Source organism: Amblyomma americanum, chromosome 4 (assembly GCF_052857255.1).
Source record: "Amblyomma americanum isolate KBUSLIRL-KWMA chromosome 4, ASM5285725v1, whole genome shotgun sequence".
Lineage (NCBI taxonomy): Eukaryota > Metazoa > Arthropoda > Arachnida > Ixodida > Ixodidae > Amblyomma > Amblyomma americanum.
In genome coordinates this window covers 94,190,312-94,212,970 of record NC_135500.1, presented here as the reverse complement: position 1 = coordinate 94,212,970, position 22,659 = coordinate 94,190,312, and the positions used below count along the sequence as shown (strand labels likewise).

At 45.0% G+C, this 22,659-nt stretch overlaps 1 pseudogene across 2 annotated transcripts in view; it reads left to right on the top strand.

Moving 5' to 3' along the window:
* Positions 1 to 2,542: 2,542 nt before the first annotated feature.
* The window catches only part of LOC144130258 (very long chain fatty acid elongase AAEL008004 pseudogene), a 35,400-nt pseudogene continuing 15,283 nt past the window's right edge, over positions 2,543 to 22,659 (top strand). Inside the window, exon 1 of one of the 2 annotated variants that reach the window (XR_013314034.1) lies at positions 2,543 to 2,726. The product of XR_013314034.1 is annotated as a very long chain fatty acid elongase AAEL008004 pseudogene, transcript variant X2 (transcript). Of the gene's footprint in view, positions 2,727 to 4,021; positions 4,207 to 22,659 lie in introns of those variants that run through there. The other variant, XR_013314033.1, reaches the window with a different exon arrangement.

Below are 22,659 nucleotides of genomic sequence, written 5' to 3'. Positions count from 1 at the left end.
AACTATTATCTAAGCAAAATCACACCAACGCCGTCAACTACCATTGTAAGACAACCTTGCAAAGAATCCATTTAGCGGCGCTCCGATGGCCAACGTCAGAACATTGCCGCCCAGCTCACTATAAATAGACTCTCGTAGACTTGGCAGCGGCTATGGGAGCACGTGTAGGCAAAATGAGTTCGGTCGGTGAAAGACGTTCTAAAGGAGACTCACTCCTTCGAGACACGAGACTGCTATAGTTTGTGCAATAGCCGCGCGCCGCACCGAGCGTCTTACGGGTGCGCTCACGCACGGTCTGAGGCTAATATAGCACGGGGGCCGCCGGAGCGAAGACCGCCATTCTCGGCCGCTGCAGTAAATCTGTCATTCTCTCAGCTTTCAGCAAAGGGCAGAAAAGGCAAAGTTCTAGAAGGACGCACGGCGAACTTTACTCATCTAAATGCGTTAGACCCATGTGTTATCTGTTGCCGCTAGATTTGCCCTGAGCGGGTGCAATGCATTTTTCTGCACCACTGCGGAAAAAGAAAAAAAAAGCTATACGCTGGATCTTCTTACGATAAAAAAAACCACTTTTTTCCATTTTTATTTTCAATCTCAAAAACGCATGCGACTAATTATTTATACTTATCTCACTTTTTATGAACGTGCTGACAAAAGAACCTGCCAAGCTAGACGAGCTGCACAACTCAAGGACAAATCTTAAAAGTCAGATTCTTGGTAAGTTCAATGCTTGAGTGAAATTCACTGATGATGGATATTAGTGCGTAGTAAAGATAAAGGTCCGCTCTACAATTTGACCGGCTTCGCAGCTACCCTCCTCGCCAATAAATGCATCTGGGTGTAGCTGGTGTTCAGTGAATAAAAAGAAATAAAAGATAATGGCTACGGTTCACGTACCTGTCATGTATTAGTGCTTAATTCGATGACATTTACCTTCCTCAGCGTTCACCGAAAGCGCGTGATTGGTCAGACGCTGTGTTTTAAAATTGCTCAAAAAGAGGTTGGTTATAAAACCAGGACAGTTCACTGCCTAGAAACAACTTTTGGTTTGGAGCGAGCTGAGAGAGCAAGTAGATGTCTCGGTTCTAGTCCAAAGTAATCCGAATTTCCAGATGTCGCCGTCGTGTTGAGGAGTCTGCTCACTGTCGCAGATCCTTCGTTGATTTTTCTATAACTTATTCCGGTCCTGCCGACATAACCTAAAGGAGAACAAAAAAATAGATTTTGGATCCTAAGGCAAGAACGTACGTGTTCCGGCAAAGCCCACACGTTTTTTTAGGGTTTAAGAAATAAACATGTCCCGCTAGTTCAGCAAAACATTAAAAGAGGGACCTATCATTGCTTCATCAAAAATGCGCACACTTCAACATTTCTTGGAAGCGCTGAAGGCTGCTTGCACGTTGCAAAAAGTGTTACGTTTACTTTTGTTGGTACACGTGAAAGAAACTGATCTCCATTTTTTCATACCAAAATTTAAGCTTCCTGCAACTGGATGTATCTCTGATCTGTGCTACAGCGACAGCTTCATGAATACTCAACGCAGACTTATTTGTGGTCTTACTCTCGCAATGTAATAAAGAAGTTTCTGGAGAAAAACCTTACATAGCAATATTTGCACATAGAAATTGTGGTCTCCCGGATTGAGTGTTTATGGGCCTGAAAGAGAAAGGGAACCGCTCAAACTCCCACTGTGGGCCTCCTTAGATACTCATGCAAGTGCTGCCTGTGTGTGTGGTGTAAGATTGTATGGGTGAGAACCCCCTGATATACGTCACGAAACGATTCTTCGCTATGACCAGATAATGTAAAGCATACATCTGTCGACAGGAAAAGTTATGATTTACCCGCTTAGTATGTTTCTTTCTAGTTTATTGGGAAAACTTTTGTGCCCTTATTTACTGAATTCATTCAAAAGATCCGTGTTCGGTACGCTGCGTGCAGAGCTCACTTCTGTTATGCGACCAGCGCAAAGCCCTCCAGTTGAGGCACATGTTTGACGCGTTGAGGATTGCACGCTTCCTGGAGCTTGCGGTGTTTACCGATAGCTGTTGGAGAGCATTCGAAGAGCTGTACCCGGTGAGACTGGCGCGCCTCTGCTGCGTTTGCGAGACGGCATTCAAACGCGGTCACTACCGAGTAAACTTGCAGCAGCAGCAGCGTCTAGCCATTTCTTTCTTCCCCGTCAACTGGTCCTCAGAGTTTTACCGTGTTGACTGAGCTGGGCGCAAAAGGAGGAAAATAGAAAGCAGCTTGACGTCATGCATCTAGCTCTACGCAAGCCAACTTCCGTTTGAAGCCGTCCACTGTTATTTTTCTCTTCACGGTCGTGCAAGTCAGCCCATTGTGAAGCCCGTTAGCGACGCCAATCTCATGGGCGGATGCTTGACGTTGAGCATCATTACTTCAATCTCTCTGCGCATGGTTCGTGGATCGCCTATAAACCCTTGTGTACGGCAGGTACCGCCGGTCTCTTAACCCGCATGAGTTCTTTCATGACTGTCTCGTTCCTGTTCGCCTGCGCTGTTGTACGGCGTCTAATGTGGTGCGTTTAAATATTAACGGGAGTTTGTCTTCGTATACTACTCCCGCTGCAGAGACGGCTGTTTGAAAGAGGTGGTGCTGTAGCTGTCAACGTTTTAATGGAACCTCACAGAACCACCCGCTGCTAACTACGCCTTCCTTCTGTTTGGCACTCTGTAAGGCGCACAAGAATGTGACATGGGCACGTGAGCGGTTATTTTTATCAACTTTTTCCCTGCGACTACATGGAAAACTGACCTGATGCCTGACTGGCGCCTTTTGAAATGTTCCGAACGTTAGTTTCCCTAGTGGAGTTCACATGCTTATGAAACTCGTCAGGGTTTCAAAAGCAGTACTCAGACAGGTAATAAATTCGGAATCTTGATTTTGTCTTAATGTATAACTCACTGAAAATATCATGCAGCAAGTTGAAAAACCACTGACGACGAGGCGGGCAGAGCTTTGTTCTCAACATGGACGCATTTCATTGGTTTGGCTGCAACTGAAATGAATTTTTTGTGAAATCAGCGCAAATTGACAACTATTTCACTGCGACTGTGAGGTTGCGGCGTAGCGGTTTTTTGCGTAGATGAAAGTATTATGGTAGTGTCAAACGTCTTCAAATGTCTGTGTCGTATCGCAGTGTCGAACACAATCCATCAATGAGTGTGTATTCTATCATATGCTCACCTTATTGCTTGTGTTTCTCTTTATAGACATATAGATAGATAAATTTAATGAAACGAAGGCAAAGAGGTCATTGATATCTGGCCTGCTACTCTACACTGGGGAAGGGGAGAAGGAGAAGAAAGGGCGTCCTGATGGGTGATGGTGTGGTGAGAAGAGAGATCAGAATATGTGCACGCACATTTGCTGGCATCACAATCGCGAGTGTCTCTTTGTAATTGAAAAACGGTAGCAAGGCTGAGTAAGATGGGAGTCTGCAACATTTTTTACGGGCGATGTTTGGTGTTGCTCTTCCAGATACATGCCTCTTATTTCCAGTGGTGTAACAGGGGTTTAGGTCAGGGCTTCGGTCGACGATAGCACCGGTGAAACACAGTCCATGGTTTGTCAGTCAAAGCAGGCTCCCGCTCTGAGCGATGGCTATGGGGCTATGTGAATGCTCATCTTCTTCTTCAGAGCAGTTTAAAATCTGCATGTTAATTCCACTTTAACATGTCAAAAAAGGGGAAGCAACCTTCCTCTTTTGTCAAAGAAGGGCAAGCAAGCTGCTATTCACCAGTCTTTTATTGCTTGACCTCGCTTTGGTTTGTTGTAATTTTTGTTTATGAAATTTGAATTAAATTGAACTGAATACTTCAAGGACAAATCACTGCAGACAAAGCGCTGCCCTCTGACACACCGTTTTTGCTGCCGGGATTTTACCTTTGTGAATTTGTCCGTACGCACGGAATTCACGTAAAATGGAAACGGTTTTCAACAATCCCAACTGTCTGTGTCTCAAAGAAATCTAGCACCGCAGCTTACCTCCCACACGCAACGTCCTCGACCAGTCGGGAAAGGAACGGAGAGCATAGTCTACCCTTGCCTTCTTCATACAATCTCCGCACACCTCACCCGCTGAATGCCTGTCTATACACTCGGCGAGTGAAAGCTATTTCCCAGCTTGCAAGCCTACATCACCAGCACATACTTAACCACCCTGGCCGCTCCCGCTGTCAGGTAAGTGAGTCAGTGGACATTTTCGTAGCCAAGCGCCCTACAGTTCCCATGTTCCATCCCCCTTAACCTCATCCCTGACCACGTCCGCTGTTGCTGGGGGTGCTGTTCCGCTACACGCCTTGCACTGGACCCAACGTTATATGGCCACCCCTCTTGGTAGCTTAGGTTCCATACTTAGGGGGTGACATCATACTGCCCTGAATTGTGCCATAATTCACCCGCGAATTCATGCCGTCAGCAGGACGCGAGATAACTCAGTCCGTTTTCGATTTATCTCACTGAACTGAGCAGCGCCCATTCCGAGATATCGGGTTTCCCAAATGCCAAATCTAAATCTCTCTCCGCCTCCCCGCCTTCTTGACAGAGTCTAAACACAGGTGTTGAGATTCGTATACCGGAGAGATCTCAAAGGTGTAGAATAGAATGTTTTGCTACCCAAAACGTGCACTTTCTATACCTGCAGCCTTAAGCAATCTACTTCTTGAGTGACAGTGTTGGACGAGAGAAAAATGTATTTATTCATTTATTTATCGAACCAGCAGTGCATCTTGGGATGGTATTGCATGGGGGAGGAGTATAAAGCAAGGTAATATATTACGAAGATGTAAACTGACTTTACAAGGCTGTATATTATCATGGAAAGTGAGAAACAATTTTTAACACGGTATAAATGCGAAAGGAAACACCTTATAGGGACACTGAGGAGAAATTGAAGTTGGCTTGTATCAATAGAATACCAGCTCCTGATCACAAAAACGCCGCTTTTACTGAAAACAAAGCTCTTGTACGGTAGAAAATAGCAAGAACCAAAATACAGGTATCGCCACCACAGGCCAATCTCGCAAGTACAAGCGTGGTGACGCCATAGGGCAAGAGACGCCACCTTGGAGGAATTTTACATCCTACTTGGTTCGCGAATCTCTGAGGCTGACAAAGGTAGGTTGCGCAGATCAATATTGAAGTAAGTTTTGTTTTAAAATCAATAGTGCACTTTTATTACACAAGGAAGGCAGGAAAAAAGACAACTTGAATGTTGGAAGCAAAGAAAACGGATGCTTGGCGGCGCCACAGGCGGCCAGGAGAGTTTCGATTTGTTATGGCGCTTCGCGTCTATGAGCTTTGCGTGCCCCGTGGTTTTGTTTTTGACGCGCTTCGATTTACAAACGCCGAACAGCAGAGGAACTCCAAGTGCCGCTTCAAGTGCTAGTTAACTTTTGAAGGAGCCTGTTAAGGCTTGTCAGATGATCGCCACGGTCGATGAAAAGCTATGATGACACGATGGTCGGTGATCGTACAAGGCAGCACTTGTGTATTCGCACGCTTGCCCGGCGAAACATTCCCGGCTGTGCGTCAACTTCAAACTACTTAATGGAAATCGTTTATTAGGGACGGGAGACAAGGTACAAGGCAGTTCAGAAAAATTGCTGATGGCCTAGCTCTGTTAGGCCAGGATATGCCTAGTGAAAGCGCGGAGATTTCTGCATCAGAAGAGTGCATTCACTAGATGCGCCTTTATTGACGGCTGTAACTTAAGCCGTCGTGGCGGAGCGGTAGCGTTTCCGCCTCAAACGCCGAAGGCCTTGGTTCGATTCCGAACCTCGGTACCGGACCTCTGTTCTTTTATTTAGTGAGTGGGCTCCAACTGCGCTTGACCGCCGACGCGTTCGGCGGCTTCGGCGCACTCTGACCGCATTGGCGGGGAGATTGGAGCATGTATCTATTTCGCGCCGAGTGCGCCAGCCGCCGCCGGCCCGGCCAGACTGATTTGGCTCCGCGGCGAGGTGCAGCGTTATATTTAATAGCTGCGGCAGTTCGGCGGAGCTGTTCTTTTCGAGCTCGGCTATTTTAATCCATTCACAGTACATATATGAAGGTACATGGAAGTTGGCGAGAGAGCCAGATCCAGTGGACCCGTTGGATCTAGCGGAAGCCGTTGAAGCGTCGTGCGCCGGCTTTGGTTTCAAGCCGCCGACTTTAAACGCGACCGCCGTCGAGCACCCATTTGTTTTTTGTGGCAAAAAATAAATAACTTCGCCCTTGCAACCGTGGGAGACCTCGACGCTGCCTGCTGCGCCGTGCAACCGCTCCGTTCAAGGAATCACAATCGGTTGGCCCCAAAGCCCCGGCCAGCCTCCGATGGGCGCAACGCACCCCTCGCGACTCCCCGCACTGGGGTTATGATAGTTAGTTTGCAACGGCTGCTCTCTGAGGAAGGGGGAAACCACCCGCCGGCGCCTAACCTAACCATGCTAACTCAAAAGCATCGCACGCTTTGTGGGGCTGAGGTCGCTGAAATGCAGGCCAGAGTTTTTGCGAGAACTACGTCGTCGGGTTCGGGAACGGGATCCATTGTAACGCTGGCAAGACGCCGGTGCAAACGTAAACGAAGCGACGGTGGCGACCCCCGATAGATGCCTTCAACGTGCGGCGGCGGTAGCTTTCATTTCGGCAGCTGCTAATCCGCACCGCAAGCCGCCAGAAATCACGGAGTCTCCGTTTACGTCACGTTTCACGTCACTCCGTTCTATGTCGTCATAAGAGTTCTCCGTGTCGTCATAAGAGTTCTCGAGTTTGAATCGGAGCGGCGGGAAAAAATTTTTAAACTTCGAATCCAAATTTCTTTGAAATAAATGCATTTTTCGCTCCCGGACCAGCGTCAACAAACTCATGGAATGCCGAACTATCAGATATTGCTATCAAAAAAATTTTGATAGGGTTCTCCTCAGTGTCCCTTTATAGCCGCGGAATGAAAATAAAGACGACGCACACAGTGTAGAACTAGCACGAGCAGCAATATCATAAATATCACCGTCAAATAAATATGCGAATACAAGAACGAGGCAGATGAGCCGAAAAAAGAAACATTGTTCAAGTTAATCATACAAGACTATTTTTTGCTCAAACCTCATAGAAAGTAAGAACGCTCCATGCCTCGCACGTCCTGTGCCTTGAATGAGCGTTTAAAGCATGAGCGGTGTTCTGAGAGCGCCTTCTTGCGCCTAATTCAATAGCATGATGCACGAAATTCGGGGAAGAAACCGCATACAGGCATCACCGACCACTTTACCCGAAAGTAATAAGCAGAAATAAACAAATATGCGCTTCTTTTGCTAGGATGTTCGATGTTTTGTATTCTTCTTCGAAATACGGAAAGGGCCAGCGGGGTTTGAATATCTTTCTGGATTGAAGAAAAGGTCGCATCTTCAAAATTCAGGAACGTTGCTTAATCTTATAAATAGTGATGTACTAATCTGGCGAACTTGCGACGCAGTAGGTTAACGATTTCTTGCCGGTGGTTTCTCTAGCAGATTTAATAATATCCCGAGAATTAGCCTGTTTTCCCAAAGCATGCAGCAGGTGCTTGGGTTTTTTATGGACTTTGAAAATGTAGGCCAATTCAACTCTCTTTCTCCAAGAAATCTCGTAACAGCGCCATAACGGAGGAGGGAAAAGCAAGGGCCGACATCGTAGCTCAATATGGAAATTGTACGAAAGTTACCGGCGCGCTCTTTATTTGTTTTTAAAGTAATTTTCATGATAGCGCACACTAGTTTGCCGCGTAAAATTAGAGCGCACTGATTACGATTCTCTGTGTTCATCTGTTGCAGCAGGTCAGCATATACAGCCGCGCTATTCTTCCTAGAGGTCTCAGAGGGAATTTCAAACTGTAAGAAAAATGCAGTCAGGGAACATTCCGGGTCTGCAGGTTACGGAAGGTTCCGAATTTAGTAAAAATGATTTTCGTCTGCAAGGATGGCATCTTGAGTACGTCCTGGGAATACTGGAAAAGCAGCACTAAAGTCGCCACCGACGCATAATGATGAAAGGCCTTCTTATCCCTGTCGTTGTTCAGGTAAAAACAGTCAAATCTTTTAGAACGGTGCACGCACCTCTCATTTCGCGCATTAAAAGAAAAATGCCGTATCGCATCAGCCACCCTTATGACGTTGAGCCGTACAACGCACACGCGGAGCGCAAAGATTTACGTCACTCACCGCACAAAGCATGGGCGGATCCGCGAAGAGTCTCGGAAAAGTCATGACCGGGAAACAAGGAAGAACTGCCCTGTCGGTTGCCCTTCAAAGACGAGCGAAGAGTAAAGAAAAAGATAAGAATAAAATGAAAAGTAAGCAGAGTGCGAGGGCTTGGAGTACGCCAAGCGTGGCTTTCAGCCAGGCATGCGTCCGTGCCGGCACCGAGTTCTTTACCTTGCGCGGGCAAACAGGAGAGGCGAACGCCGGATCAACCTTGGCGCTCGGTGTGTGCGCGCGTGGTTGGAGCAAACGCCCAAGGATGCGTATTTCACATGACGCTCGCAGTTGGAAGAACAAAAAGAAAACAAAAGAAGGCGACCACCAGTTCCATACAACGAATTAGGTTCATTAACGTGGCATATGAAATAAAGAAAAATCTCTCTCCATTGCATTACGGCAAGGGACCGACCATCTTCCCTTTGTTGCCTATAGGGTCGATCAGCTGCGACTCGAGATCGCTCTCTTTCACAGATACTACGGTGAAAAGTTCATTGGTTATTTTCAATGCGAACATTTTAAAGGAAATGAGTACAACCCCTCTAGAAAAAGCTTACGAGGCGCTTGCTTGTCTAGGCACCTGGGCATTGAAAAATTCACAGAAATTCCACTAAAGGCAAAGCAATTCTGTTTCAACCATGGAATTAAATTATGTGATATCGCTAACAGAACTCTCCTAGTGAATTTTCATATAGTCGGAATTTGAACCGGTTTTAAGTCGCCTTATGTATTTTTTGTGGAAACCTGTCTTAAGGGAATCATGTCGACAGTAATATCGTCATATTCTATGGCTAATATTTCTTCGGGCAAACGAGGGAAAATTTATATCCTTCAGGAGCAGGGGTGGGCAAATGCCCTCATTTTTACTTTTCCTCCCTCACCCTCACTTTTGAATTCATGGCCCTCCCTCACCCTCGACCTCATTTTGAAAAGTTGTCCGGCCTTCTCTCGCCCTCACCCTCACTTCGAAAAATCGGCTGGCCCTCCCTCGCCATCAACCTCACATCGTCGACTGTCCCTCACCCTCACTAACAGTCATTTTAAAATTCGTGTTGTATTTTCTAGTCTGCAACTTCTGCGATATTACTGAGTAATAAACATACAAGACAAGCCCTCAAGGCTCTGTTGAACGAGAGGCTAGATGCTTATACTGTTGTGTATGTGCTGGTGCGTGTGTGTGAGCTGTTTTAGCTAATACGTGAGACAAAACCGAGACTGTTACGAGTTGGGCCCTCAAATATCACTCTGGCTTTACTTCTGGCATGCATACGTGAGCCTTGCACTTGTAACGTTTCCCTGTTATCTATATTTAATTTGCTTATACTGCAATCCCCACTGGGGATTTTAGAAGGGTGGGATACAGATAAGTAAACACAACATAACACAGGCAATGAACAAAACAACAAAGTAGAATAACGTAGCTTGAAAATTTTGTAAAATAAGCTTACACAATGATTTTTAAACTATACTGGAAAGAAATGTCGACATAGATGACTTCGAAACGTGGTCATCGGTTAAGAGATTCTCTTTAATTATACTGTTCATGGAAAGAATACTTAAAACAGTTATTGCGCATGGTAAATGGCATTACTGTGCGGCTATGTCTTTGCCTAGTGGGGTAACGAGATGAAAAATAAATTATTATCGTGAGATCTGGCTTATAGTGGCCGTTAATAAATTGAAGGACGAATTTTAGTCGTGACACACGGTTTCTTTGCGTTAATGGGGGCAAGTCCGGTTTGGTTAATATTTGTCACTTACGTACGTTCATATCTATTTTAAATGAAGCGAGCTGCTTTTCTTGGCACTATTTCTATCTTATTAGTATAAGTTTTAGTGGAAGTGTCCCAAATAACGCATGCATAGTCTAGTATCGTCAGAATTTGTTTTCGTATTCGAGCAGTCACACAGGAGTAGGGAGTCTCAAAGCTCTCCTCAGAAAGAACAACTTGCGCTTAACATTAGCCATTATGTAGTCAATGTGCTTAGCCCAAGTGAATTCATTAGTGATCAAGAGTTCGAGATACTTATAATGTATCTCGAGAAAAGCTCGAGAAAAGTTTCGTTAGGATGAATGTTTACGTTTCTTATCCAAAGCGTCGTCTGCAGTAGTGAGCAGTACAGCTTTGCTGTCCGATATTCTATCTACTGTCTGGCTATTTGTTTTGGCAGTAATTGGTCCGCTTACAAAAAGAAGTCGAGCGTTGATTGAGAATTGCCCTGAAATATGGCATTTTCTTCTAAAATCTGCAATAAAACGAAGCCAAAAGCTATGCCCAACACAGCTTCACCTTGGGGGTCGTGCTTTCGAACTGAAAAAATTGACCGGTCTTCTTCAGGCAAATTAAATTGTCCTGGCAGTATAATACCATTCTCGGGTTTAACATTCATGCACAAATATTGTTTTAGTTCCTACAATACGGCTGCGGTAGAGTTGGGGGGCCTGTACATTGCTTCAATAATGTATCTAACGTTTCTATAGTACGTTGTGCAAAAAGTGCACTTTACATTGAATACGTCAGGCATTTGCGAAATTCATACGGATGATTTAAACCGAATGCTGACATCTCCACCGATACAATCACAATCTTTTCGATGGGAACTGTAGCCAGTGGTAACGAACTCACTGTCAAACACTGTACTGCTAATCCAAGATACTGTCAAAACCGCTATTTGAGGGTCATGCAAAAGCAGAAGGGCCTCCAACTCAGATGTCTTGTTTATGACAGTTCTGCAATTACCATTTAGCATTTTTAGTCCCTAAGTCCGGGGTTAGTTTGATTTCTTTTTAAGCCTTAAGCGAGGAACTCTTGTTTCATCTCAACGCGATAAAAGCTTAGCTTATCGTAGATTAGCTTTAAGGCTTGGCGCCCTCTTTCCCCTCTTCTTCGCAGCTGTAACACTGCTGTTTGCGTATTTCCAAAACTCGTTTAGAAAAGTCCTCAGCTAATGATTTTGAGCTTTTTGGTGCTTGGATTTCGAGCTGATTTTGATGGTTTTGACTTAATAGTATGATCGTAATATTGAAATTTTTTCACAGAGGTCGAGGAGTTTCATAACGGCTGGTCGCACCTGATTTATTTCTTTTTTACCCACCCTCTGACATCTTTCGGCCTCACTCACTGTTAAACCTTGTTCCAAAAAAAAAAACGCCATTAATTACTTCCACTCTCCGTTCCTGCCTAGTCTCCTCGCTGAGCTCTTTTATCCCGTAGATGATCAGGTTATTCCTCCTTCCTCTGTTTTATAAATCGTCTGTCTGGTTCCTAACTGTACTGAGCGGCTCCTGAAGTTCCGATATTGCCGATTCCATGTCTTTTACCTTCGTGGCTAAGACATTAAGGCCCGACAACTGTTTCTGAGTGCCATCAATTCGCTGAGTTAAACCGGAAAGTTGATTCTTAGTTATGTTTTGAGACGCCTGCAGGCCATCCATTGTTGAATTAATCTTGCTCTGGCCATCTAGCAATCTGATAGCATTTGTCATTCAATCGGGTCTGAATTTGTTTCAAAACCGCCACAACACACCAGATCTCTTGATAATGGGATCACGCAAGAAAGGAAACGCTGAACACACAATGGGCAGGGCAGCAGCACTAGAAAGCGATCGTCACTCCTGCGGCAATGTGCTGATTTGGAATCACTAACCCGGATGGCAAAGCAAAAAGCATTACTTAGCGTGCTGCCTCGTTTGCTGCTGCCATGCCCACTGTGCTAAAATGGACTGTAAAAATCAGTCAGCGTGTTGTTGTGTATGTGTACAAAAACTAATGTACGCCAAGAGTAGTTAGAAAACAATTTAGTAGCGTTTACCACGATAATTACAATAAGTGCTAAGCACATAATAGACTTAGAACGAGGAAATTTTGTTGGTCGCTTAATTATCATTACCCGATGACATTGCGATTGCACGGGGTCTTTTCAATTTCACTGCTTTTAATCTTCCGCCGTGTAATGCGGTTTGCTACTTGCTCGTCTGATGATGCTTCCACGCGCACGGATAGAATATGATGAACACAACTCTCTTAAACTACAGCGTGAGAGACTGGCACTTTCAACAACTCTCGTGAACGAGGCTACGTGACGAAGACGGTGACATTGCAAGCACAGCACGAGAGCTTGGCAGTTCGTACAGGCAGGATGTTAAGACTTCTCCCAACTGATTGTTTAAATTAGGGAAATGTATGAACCGACCGATTTAAAACCAGAGCGGCAATCCTTCTTGGTGATGCGCTCAGCCTATACCTCGCGTCTACTGCTCTGTTGCGGTCTTTTTGCGATGTGTGTCGTGGCGTATTATAAAAGCTTTGTAAATAATTTAGTTAATGTAAAGAGAATATATTTTCAATCTTATAAATGTCTTACTTAAAGGAAAGCTGTGGCGACGGCGTAGTGGTCTGCAGTAGCGGCCAGCGGAACTGATTTTTAGTGCCGCCGCTAGTTCGGATCCCGCTCCCCAGCTTTAAATTTTTTTTTATTTCTTTAGTGTTTACCCCCGGTGCGGTGCCGGATTTCCGCTAGAGCCAGGCCCTTATGTGGTCGCATAAAATAAAACATTATTGAGGCCACTTGAAAATCAAACAGCTCGCTAAAATGCAGTATTTGTGCTGAATAATAGTAATCACTAACCCCCCAGTATAGAGTGAACGATTCCTCTGGTTGCCATTTTAGTGCTCTATTACTTCCAGTCCACCGAAAAATGGTTGTATGTCCGAAGCCTACTTCTACCACGTGGGCCACCTTGGCCACGTGACGTTGCGACGTCATCACGAGCTGCCCACCAGATTGTGAGCAAACTGCCCGCCGTGGCAGTTCAATTTAATGAGTCGCGAGACATTCCGCAGGAACAACATAGGTCTCACAAGCCCCACCGATGGCAGCATCTGCCATCGCAGGGCAGTGGCGCATATCTTATCCGCTTATCGCAGGGTTCGTCGACAGTAACCAAGGACGCGATTTGTCTCGTTAGTAACCTGAGATACATGAAAAGACCAATTTATATCAGGTGTCAAATGGATGCCTAGATACTTGTAGGTTGATACTGAAGCGATTTCTGCATTCCCGATTAAATATCTTGAAAATGGTTGTGAATGACGTCGGTGGAATGATAGCAGAGATGTTTTTTTTTCACATTTAAGGACATTAGCCATGTATTACACTAGGTTAGCACGTGCTGAATGTCAGACTGAAGAAGCAAAATGTCCTCGCTATTAGTTATCGACCGGTAGATAACGCAATCTTGAGCGAATATGCCAATGTTTGAACATTATTAGCAGGCAAATCATTAATATATATGAGAAAACGAAGGGGGCCCAAGACGGTGCCCTGAGGTACCCGAGATATAACAGAGGAATATGAAGATGAACATTTATTAGCAAAATCAAACTGCTGTCGATTAGTCACAAAGCTGCATATCCAATTAAGAACAGGTTGGTTAAGATGGAGACGTGAAACATTTAGGAATAGTCGTTTGTGAGAAACTTTGTCAAAAGCTTTTTCAAAATCGAGGAAGAGGGCGTCATTAGGAATGTTAAGGTCGATGCTAGAGCTAAGGTTGTTAATAAAGAGGGCTAACTTTGTTTCGCAAGATAAACCTTTCAGGAAGCCATGCTGGTCAGGGTGGAAAAAGTTGATGGACACTAGGAATTTTATAATTTGAGAGCAAATTATATGTTCCCTTAGTTTAGAAGTGATAATAAAAATAATAATTGTTTTTTATGGGGGAAAGGAAATAGCCCAGTATCTTTCTCATATATCTTTGGACACCTGAACCGCGCCGTAAGGGAAGGGATAAAGGAGGGAGTGAAAGAAGAAAGGAAGAATAGGTGCCGTAGTGGAGGGCTCCGGCATAATTTCGACCACCTGGGGATCTTTAACGTGCACTGACATCGCACAGCACACGGGCGCCTTAGCGTTTTTCCTCCATAAAAACACAGCCGCCGCGGTCGGGTTCGAACTCGGGAGCTCCGGATCAGTAGTCGAGCGCCCTAACCACTGAGCCACCGCGGCGGGGCTTTTAGAAGTGATACATGTGATAGATATTGGTCGATAATTATGGCGAGAAGATGAAGGCCCTTTTTTGGGGACTGGGATGGCCTTTCCTATTTTCCAGTGATGGGGGATGATGGCTGATTAAAGGAATTGCTGAAAGATATGAGGCAAATGGTGCTAGTTGTATGCTTTGTATTTTTTAAATCTTTACTCTTAATTCCGTCAACACTAGCTGAGGAGGTTAATTTCAAAGAATCGATTATTTTGGCAATACCATCACATTTGAAGCTCAAGTCCAGCATAGGTGGGAATTTAAAGGAAGGGAAATTGGGTAATTCGTTATCCGGTTAGTGAGTGAAAATGGAGCTGAATGATAAATTCCAAACTTCCACAATGTCATGATCTTCAATTGGAATATTATCGTCTTCACACGGTGTTACATTTGCGATACGGTTAAGATTGATGCATTTCCAGAATTGACGCGGGTTTGTACGAACCTTGTCGGGTAGAGGAGAAAAAAAAAATGAGTATTTATTTAATTTTGTATACTTGTAGCTTATAGGATCTTTCTGCTTCGTAATAATTTTGGCACGTGTTTGGGTTATTGGTTTTTTGCCGGTACGGAAAGGTCTTTTCTCTTTGTTATTCATGCGTTTTAGCACGGAACTGAACCAAGGTGAGACATGGCGTTCGGTTACGGTGATGGTAGGTATTAATTTTTCAATTAGAGCGCGCATTTTGTCATATGCGTACATATTACAATGTAACTACAAATACTCTGGAGTGCAATGAACCTGTACGCAAATTTATGGTTTGTCTTGGTTTCATATGCACATGCGTTCGTTGTCTAGCATTACTTATTGTCTTTACATTGAACTAATATAAATAATGCGCGTCACGACGTAAAACTGTGACATACGTGAAATGTTTCTTTTGGTTAATTTCCTTGGCATAATTATTCCTTAACTGCAGGTGTTTCTTTTATGTTAAGCGGGATAATCCTTATGCGAAGTGATGCGCTCAGTAACATTACTTAGAACCTGCAACTCATGCGTACAGGACTCAAGCCCTGCCTGTCGAGAGTACCTGGGGATGAGGGCTCGTCGAGCTCTCTGTAGGCTTTTGCCTCAACTCTTCTTCACAAGTGATGCGACTAAACCTTTTATTGTTATTCATTATTATATTACCAGGAGAAATCTCCTGAGTGAAGCCCCAGTATTGCTGTTTACGCCTTCTTCCATGTGAAAAGTGAAACCATTGGAGAACGCACATGTCATAGCCTGGGCACAAGCGGAGCGCTTGGTAGCATTGTACACGCGAATCATTCGACCTCGATGACTCGGGTGCGCTGGGTTGCGCTATTTCCTGGTCTCAAATGACGACCAAACTAAACGGTCAACGCAGTGATTACGGTTATCTCATGCGGCTGTCTTCAACGACTTTCTCTTGCTTGTACATATGCGATGTTTTCCATAGTACCGTTAGAATTACGAACGTGTGGAGTATTTCTCCTTACGCTACGGGTACCCACCTATATCTGGTGTACCACGCAGAACTTCCGAGAGTTTTCAATAACGGGAGTTTTTGGTGATAATGTAGTAAACCAATGACGCCTCTAATTTCAGAGGAAGTCCTTAACGCCGCTGAGGGCGACGAACTCTGCAAACCAAGCCGTCATGTGGTCGACCCTGCAGCATAATTCTTCCAGCGCGAACCACTTAGATCTTGGGTACGGGTCCAACTCTGCTGCTGTTTTCTAAAGCGAGAGAGTGCACCCTCGGGAGCAATGAACGCGGAGATAAGCAAGGCCAAAAAGCAAAGATAAGATTGCACGCAATCTGTCAGAGGCATTTTGTTTATCGAGACGAGGTGCCTTTGAAGAACAAGGACGGTGTCTGTTTCTTTGTTCGGCAGGAAAGTAAGGCTATTTTAGCATGCACAATAAAGAATGATCTCTTATTCCTATTCATCCTCCTCGGGCTTTTCCATTGAAATCGCTGTTCTGTCTTGCCGCGGACATGCGCGTACGGTCATAATTGCAGACAGGGGAGCGTATCCTTCGATGAAGTTGTTTGTAGTCGGCGTACGTCCCGTCGTGCTCGTTCTGTGCTAAGTCTTTCGCAGTGCTGTACTTCTTTGCGTTGCAATAACACACGAGCACAACCACTATTCAGTTTTCTTTCTTCATAAAAATCTGTTGTGTGGTTCTTTTTCAATATGCTGAATGCTTGCCCGGCAGCAAATTTAGGACCCATTAGTTGTTGAGAAAAAAAAGGGTTTTAAAATTTTCCGCTCGCTCGAGTCAAGCTTGTGTTGTTTATGCAAAAAAGGACTCTGTGGTCAGCGTTTCAAAGTAAATTGCGATGTAGCCTTGCCTCTGGGATCCGCACCCAAAGACGGTCGGCTCAGCACTGCTTACTTGCTAAATGGGCCGGTGATAGCAACACCTGTATTCATCATCATTCAGTGTCCTTTAAGAGCCCGGGTTTGTCCATTGCAAAACAAATGGGAGCATTAAAGTACGTTCGCCAATCATAGATTATGCATTGAAAACACAGAAAAAAAAGGCATTGTAACGTTGTATGTTTCTATTCAACCGTGTGTAATGAAAGCACAATTCGAAACAAAAAGGATGAAAAAACACCCATATGATGAGGTTTTACAAACAATTCAAATATATATTTTCAAATATCCTTTTTTGCCTTTGCCGGCTTATAAAAGCTTCGTTCTCAGTGAAAGTAGGATCTTTGAGGACAATTAGAACGCGCCGTATATATCAGCACAAGGTAACTTACGTTAGTCCTTAGTATGCATTTAACAGAGCAATACCGTCCTTATCACGAGCAATGCATACTGTAAAAATCTCAATATTTCCAGTTTATGCTCCACAAAAGAATATCAGTTTTTCTCTCAAACGTAATTTTGGGCATTTAACATCCCGAATCGACACACGAGGCTCTGAGGAACACCGTTGCAAAGGGCTCCGGATAAATATTCTTCCAATTAGGATGGCGAATTGAGCTAGTTCGAAAGAACTTATACTCAAATAAACCAATGCAAGAAACCCGGACTAATAGTGAAGCGGGCAAATACGGCGGTGTACAGAGGGCTCTTTTCTTCTTCTGAAAAAAATTCTTCTGCCTGGGGTTCTTTAACGTGCTTGGGGTTCTTTAACAGAACATGGACGCCTTTTGCGTTTCGCCTTCATCGAAATGGGGCCATGACGGCGTGGACTGATTCCAGGTCCTCCGGCTCAATTGCCGAGCTCCTTAACAACTGAGCCACCGCGGTGAATCTTTTTTTTTTCATTTTGAAATTTTCTTTGTAACATTTAAAACCACGATGAACCCACTTGCCGCGCAACATGCATGATTGGCTTCCTTCGTATGGAGCTAGGTCGAGATTCGCTGAATTATCTCGCGTAAGAGAACTGCGTCACTGGGTGGTGCGCCTGCTGAAAATGACATGGTAGACTATCATTATACTTCGCAGGCAAGGCACAGCCCCAATCAAGAACCTGTCTTACGTAATAAAAGTTCTGCGACTCTCTCCGCCCAGTTACTGCGTTAGAGAAAGGACGTGCATAGACGCTCATTTCACCTGCCTGATTTTGGATGTTTATCAGCCCCTGATAGGCTGCCCCAGACGCGTGTTGACAATTCGCTGCGTTGCGCCATGCGTCACAGATGTTTTGTTGGGATGGGCTGACGGAAGAAAGTGGGAATATCCCTGCCACGGAAAGAGCGTTCAGGCGCCACGTGAAGTGCGGTACCGAGAAGTTTAGAAGGAAAAATGAGCTGACTGAGAGTTGTCGGTAATGCGCATGTAATGACATCTGGCTGCTATGGTGATGGCTGTACTAGAGACCCTCTTCTCTGTTAAACGCCTCCTGCGTCGGCATGGCATATCGTAGCCAAAAAAATTACCAGGGTTAAGGAAATTACGTGCCACTAACGCATTAGCATTCCAATTCTAATCTAATTTTATATTGCGTTATATTTCATGAAATCAAAGAATCTGAAGACCAACGCCCGCTTAACATCGAACTAAATAATCTCCTTGAATGGCACCAGGAGTCGGGCATGCTACTTAACTCAGTTAAATCAGTTTTACTTTCCATAACCAGGAAGAAAAATCCTCTTCGGTAGTCTTGCTCTATCCAGGGCCGTCGCTTAACCAAATTTCAGCAATACAAATACTTCGTAGTCACAATAAATATTCCCCTAAGCTGGAACACCCATAATAATAACGTGGAATCACATAATGGAATCGCAGCGCTTGCAGACGACGACATAGAGTGAACAAACAAACTACGCTGAACTGTCAACTTTATTTCAAACGTGTTTGATCCGCGTCTTATATTTAAACAAATGGCATTGACGCGCAAACGACTCTACAACACAGATATGAGGAGGATGATCTGTAGCAGCCACTTGTGATAAAACATTCACGGGGTGCTCAAAGCAACAAGCGCACATTGTCGAACGAAAGAGATCGGAACAAAAAATGAGCGTCATAACCTATACGGTATGACGGTCATTTTTTGTTTTGATGTATACATTCACCAGGCTCCGCAATATTTACAAGGAATTGGCAAAAACAAGCGGGAATTGAGGTTATTTTTTCTGCTCCTCGCTGCCTTTCCAGACTGTGTAGACGCGTCGACAATCCAGCTGAACTACGGAAAGAATGCCCAATAAGGCACAAAGATCCATATGCCTTATGCGCCACAGGAATTGTCTATTCAATTACTCTGTCCAGCGGCACAGAATACGTTGGACCGAGAGGCTGCTAAATTAACAAAAGACTGCAAGAGCATTCTTTGAACGTGAGACATAAACATTTAGCAACTTGGCCATCCACCGTATAAAGTGCTCACCCTGCAAGCGCCGCCCTTCAAACTTCGAGAACATCCGAATTATGGCAGAAAAAAAAACAACCAGCAAACTCGGGAAATAATTGAAGCAGTCATGACTGACAAACTAAAAGCAGGCTGGTTAGCGTGCCATCCATAGCCCTCCTGGAAAGAAAGATGACATTAATGTCTCGGTCAATAAGATTGTACATAACTAAATAGAAGGCGCGCATCAAAATTTGTCCAAAATAAAGTTGACAGCTCAGCGCAGTTGTGTGTGCGTGCTCTCTGTGTCCTCGTCTGCAAGCGCCGCGATTTCATGATACCTACACCGGCATAAGCTCCAGGATGCTCCCGCATATGATAATTTTGAAGCGTACGCTACAATTCTAAGGCCTACGCTGGAATACGCTAGCATTGTGTGGGACCCCCATACTACGTGGAACATAAATGCTCTTGAGAAAATTCAGAAACGGGCGGTGCGTTTCATCTATCCCATGTACGGTCGCACCGACTCGGTAGCGGAATTAACGGCAGCTAACGGTATTCGCACTCTTCGCTGCAATAAAATGGAGAAGCGTGGCTGTTTGGGCAGGTTTGTTCGTGATTTAAGGAACATGAAATAGCGCGAGGAAAAGAATGAATGACGGAAGGAAGGAAGGAAGGAAGGAAGGAAGGAAGGAAGGAAGGAAGGAAGGAAGGAAGGAAGGAAGGAAGGAAGGAAGGAAGGAAGGAAGGAAGGAAGGAAGGAAGGAAGGAAGGACGAATGGACGGATGGAGGGAGGAATGGATGGATGGATGGAAGGAAGGAAGGAAGGAACGAAGAAGGATGGAAGGAAGGAAGGAAGGAAGGAAGGAAGGAAGGAAGGAAGGAAGGAAGGAAGGAAGGAAGGAAGGAAGGAAGGAACGAACGAACGAAGGAAGGAAGGAAGGAAGGGTACAAAAAATGGAGGAGGAATGGACGGTGGGATGAATGGATGGAAGGAAGGAAGGAGGCAAGAATGTGCGGAGGGATGGAAGGAAGGAAGGAAGGAAGCAAAGAAGCAAGGAAGTATGAAAAGAAGGAAAAATGGAAGGAAGGAAGGAAGGAAGGAAGGAAGGAAGGAAGGAAGGAAGGAAGGAAGGAAGGAAGGAAGGAAGGAAGGATAGAAAAAAGGAAGGAAGAATGGGCGGTGCGATGGATGGATGGATGAATGGATGGATGGATGGATGGAAGGAAGGAAGGAAGGAAGGAAGGAAGGATAGAAAAATGGAAGGAAGAATGGGCGGTGCGATGAATGGATGAATGGATGGATGGATGGATGGATGGAAGGAAGGAAGGAAGGAAGGAAGGAAGGAAGGAAGGAAGGAAGGAAGGAAGGAAGGATAGAAAAAAGGAAGGAAGAATGGGCGGTGCGATGGATGGATGAATGGATGGATAGATGGAAGGAAGGAAGGAAGGAAGGAAGGAAGGAAGGATAGAAAAATGGAAGGAAGAATGGGCGGTGCGATGGATGGATGAATGGATGGATGGATGGATGGAAGGAAGGAAGGAAGGAAGGAAGGAAGGAAGGAAGGAAGGAAGGAAGGAAGGAAGGAAGGAAGGAAGGAAGGAAGGAAGGAAGGAAGGGCGTATCAACCGAAGGAAGGATAGAAAAAAGGAAGGAGGAACGGACGGAGGGATGGATGGGAGGAGGAAGGAGGGACAAACGGATGGAGGGATGGATGGATGGACGGATGGAAGGATGGGAGGAAGGAAGGAAGGAAAGAAGCAAGGATGTATGAAAGGAAGGAAGTGCGAACGGATGGATAGATGGATGGATTGAAAAAGGGAAAGAAGGAAGGCAGGAGGAAGGAATTGAAGGAAAGAATTTATAAAAGATTTTTGCATCCAGAAGCAGGCGTATTTAGCTCGAAAAAATAGGACGGCTGAGGAAGACGCACGCAGGAAAGCTCAGTAACAAGCGAAGCCTTCCAGACTGCCAACGCAAACTGCATATGTAGGACGCGGCGTGGCATCAGGCAAACAAAGATTACAGAACATGACTAAAAAAATGAAAGAAACGAAACATTGAAAGAAATTCACACAGGGCGGGAGGTGCACGTGGAATTTTAACTTCTTCAGAGAGGTTATGGTTGTCAGCACCACTTCCTTCTAACTTAAACTTGTATTTCCGGAGAACACCCAAGCTATAAGAAATTTCAATCAGGCAGTAATTAATCATTAGCTTCCTCTTTACTGTCACTGCGACCAAAAGGAATCACCTACACCTAAAGGGGAAACCACTGTTTTGTTTTCCCTTCCTTTCTCTCAACATTTTGTCATCGGTCATTTCCTGTGAACTGCATGTGAGAATTCGATACGCCATTGAAATAACAAGGTTTATTTTCTTTCCCTGCAAACACTTTACCTTCATTATGCTCTCAATAATTCTTGGAACTCAACCAATCTTGAAAAAAGCTGACATTTCAAATGGTACTTCTATTTCATCCTGTTTAATTGCCGCCTTCTGATCGTATAATGAGAAGTAGATGAGCCCGAAGCGCACTGGTGATGTGGAGAAAATGGTGTTCTTTTTCTGCATTGTACTGTTTTTAGTTGCCTCAAACAGGAAGCACCAAAATTCTTGACGTTCAGTTTGACTTTTTCCTCTAAAGGTCATGTCCGTTGGGTGCACCCTAGATGTAAGGAAAACCTCGTGCCTTTCAGCAGTGTTCATATGAACCAGTGAAACGGAACATTGTCATGTCGTTGCTTTATGCCGCGTTCTTAAAATCCTGAGAACATCGCGTCCAGGTCAGCTTTGATAAGTAACTGCAGGGTTTGACAAATTCTGGCTTCCTGAGCACTGATAGTTGCTGTGCGCGAATCTGCTTCAAAAGCGGAAGTGCGCTTGCAGTGAGGAATGACAAGCAAGCAGTAAAGCAACGAGTCTGTTGCACGAATTCCGTGCCACCGTCAGCACGCTTAACAGGAACGCTCGATAGCGTGGCTTGGACTGACGCCAGCTCCGCAAAGCATCGGCCGATGGAGCCGAGACCATCTCTCTTACTGTCTGCCATAGGCGTGTGCAGGGTTCTGCTTTAGGGGAAGCCAAGTTTTGCCGCAGCGCCTCCCACTCATACCCCTAGGGTCGAAAGAGATAAGCTTAATGATTGGAAGGGCAAAGAGGTCGGTCGGAAAGATGACTATCTGGACTGCTACTCTGCACTGGCGAAGGGGAAGAAGAGAAGAAAGAGGCTCGTGATGGGTGGCGACGGGGTGAGAAGAGAGATGAGAATATGTACACGAACATCTGGTGGCGTCACAAGCGCGAGTCGAGGCCCTTGTAGCTCAAAAAGCGTGAAAACACCCGCCTTGCCCTGACTTCCTTCCAACTGTGCGGCCAAACGCGTAGCAGTTCGTCCTCAAGGAGTGGCCTGCTGTCTAAACGCTTCAAGAAAGACTGCAGCGTTAGTCTTTTGTATGCATAAACTTTACACACCACTAGTACATGCTGCACAGTCTCCGTTAGGCCACAAGTGGAACAGTCCAACTAAATGTAAGTACTTTCGCGTGAAAAAGACGCAGCGCAAGGATGAGGAATCCTCATAAAG